Source organism: Hylobates moloch, unplaced genomic scaffold, assembly GCF_009828535.3.
Source record: "Hylobates moloch isolate HMO894 unplaced genomic scaffold, HMol_V3 SCAFFOLD_1, whole genome shotgun sequence".
Classification (NCBI taxonomy): domain Eukaryota; kingdom Metazoa; phylum Chordata; class Mammalia; order Primates; family Hylobatidae; genus Hylobates; species Hylobates moloch.
Window position 1 is genome coordinate 221,358,021 of NW_026652276.1, and position 2,612 is coordinate 221,360,632.

General features: G+C 46.4%; 1 pseudogene; it reads left to right on the forward strand.

The window, feature by feature from the left end:
- Window positions 1–1,571: 1,571 nt before the first annotated feature.
- On the forward strand, window positions 1,572–2,375 carry LOC116809693 (protein phosphatase inhibitor 2-like; annotated as a pseudogene).
- The last annotated feature ends 237 nt before the right edge of the window (window positions 2,376–2,612 follow it).

Genomic DNA, 2,612 nt, shown 5'->3' on the forward strand with positions numbered 1-2,612 from the left:
CAGCCTGGCCAACATGATGAAACCCTGTCTCTAGTAAAAATACAAAAAAAAAAAAAAATTAACCAAGTGTGGTGGGCACGCCTGTAATTCCAACTACTTGGCAGGCTGAGGCAGGACAATCGCTTGAACCTGGGAGGCACAGGTTGCAGTAAGCTGAGATTGTGCCACTGCACTCCAGCCCTGAGACTCTGTCTCCAAAACAAACAAACAAACAAACAAACACAGCTAGACAGATTCTTTGACTGATGGGGTGATTCAAACCTCCGTTACTGAAGTGCTTGTGATATTAACAAACCTGCCTGAGTTCAAGTGTAGTTTTCCATTATCTTCATTATATATATATATATATATATATATATCTTTTAGAGACAGGGTCTTGCTGTGTCACACAGGCTGGAGTGCAGTGGCTCAATCATAGCTCACTGCAGCCTTGAACCCTGGACTCAAGGGATCCTCCCACCTCAGCCTCCTGAGTAGTTGGGACTACAGGTTTGCACCATGACACCCAGCTAATTTTTTTGTATTTTTTTGTAGTGACGGGGTTTTCACTGTGTTTCCCAGGCTGGTCTTGAACAAATTAGCTCAAGCAATACTCTTGCCCTGGCTTCCCAAAGTGCTGGGATTACAGGCGTGAGCCACCATGACCACCCCCCATTATCTTTTATCACAGGACATCTCCCAAATGCCCAAATTCCAGACATACTCTTCCTTATCCACATTGTGAAGTAGCAGCCCCATTTCCTCTTGATCAGGATCAATTACCTCAGCCAAAACAGTAACCTTCTTGGCCTGTTAGTTCATTGACAGGAGGACCTCAAAGCCATCTGAACTTCCAGTTTCCCTTCCTTCCTTTTTTTTTTTTTGAAAGGGTCTTTCTCTGTCTTCCAGACTGGAGTGCAGTGGCCGGATCTTGACTCACTGCAACCTCCGCCTCCTGGGTTCAAGGGATTCTCCTGCCTCAGCCTCCGAAGTAGCTGGGATTACAGGCACCTGCCACCATGCCCAGCTAATTTTTGTATTTTTAATAGAAACGGGATTTCACCATGTGGGCCAGGCTGGTCTCGAACTCCTGACCTCAGGGGATCCATCTGCTTTGGCCTCCCAAAGTGCTGGGATTACAGGCGGGAGCCACTGCGCCTGGCCTGAACTTCCAGTTTCATGGAAACATTGCTATGTTCCCTGATAGATGCATTCTTCTTTTGGGAATTGAGACTTCTAGGCCAGCAGAACCTAAAGTTGTAGGCATGGGAAAGAAAAATGTCACAGGTGCATAATTACAGGTAATGGTGAAAGAGACCCCTCCCTTCTCCACCCCCTGACCCCTGGCCCCATGAATCCGTCCATAGGTGAAATAGTGTCATATCTTGGTCACTGATTTAAAGCATAGACCACGGGTAAAGTGCTGGCCGCGAAGGGCGCGCGAGGAGCCGCCACCCGCTCAGCGTTGGCTCTGGCGTCGAGGTCGTTGTGTGGTGACAATCACTCCGGTAGCCGTTTCCGATACAGCATGTGTGGCCGCTTTAGCCCTGAGCGGACTCCGCGGCTGCCTGGCGGGCTCGGCTAGTGCCTGATCCTTCTCTCCGCGGAGTCCACGCCAAGCAGCAACCCCGAGCCGACAGCCGGAGCGCCGGGCAAAGGCCGCCTCGACAGCCTCGCACCGGCCCATCAAGGGGATCCTGCAGAACAAGACTTCTACGACTCTCTATGGTGGCGTCGGCCGAAGAGGAGCTGAGCAAAAAATCCCGGAAGTGGGATGAAATGAACTTCCTGGCAACATATCATCTAGCAGACAAAGACTATGGCTTCATGAAAACTGATGAACCAAACACTCTCCTTACCACGGTGTGATGGGTGTTGATGGGGACGCGTGTAATGATACAGAAACCACTGAGGCCACGGCACCAGATAGCTTAGCTAAGAAATTAGCTGCTGCTGAAGGCTCAGAGCCCAAGTATCGGGTTCAGGAACAAGAAAGCAGTGGAGAGGAGGATAGTGACCTCTCACCTGAAGAACGAGAAAAAAAGCAACAATTTGAAATGAAAAGGAAGCTTCCCTTCAACAAAGGACTCAATATTAAATTAGCTAGACAACTAATTTCCAAAGACGTACATCACGATGACAAAGTAGAAGAAACGTGAGAGAGTGCAGATGGAGAAAGCATGAATATGGAAGAATGAAAACAAAAGGGACCTACTACAAGCGACCAATGGCAAAACAAATCACAAAGTTCACAGAGGAGATTGGCTGGATGCTGCAGTCGTTTGTTAGATATAAACCCTGTTGCTTCTTGTTATCCACAATTCATGACTTAAGTACCAAAATGCATACCACTGATTATACATCACCAAGAATTAAATGATAACCTTAGAGACTGACTAGACTGAAAATGCCTAATTGATATATATATTCTTGTGCCTAGTACTTTCCCATGAATACAGTGTAGTATCATCAGTCCCAAACTGCATTACTTTTGTAAGAACACTGGTCAATTTGTATAAGAAATTATACAGCTTTTTATGCTTTAGAGGTTAAACAATATCTTGGGGGGGGAACTAATTTATTTTCATCACTCTAAATGTGGTGGTAGCTTTTTTTTTTTTTTTTTTTTTGAG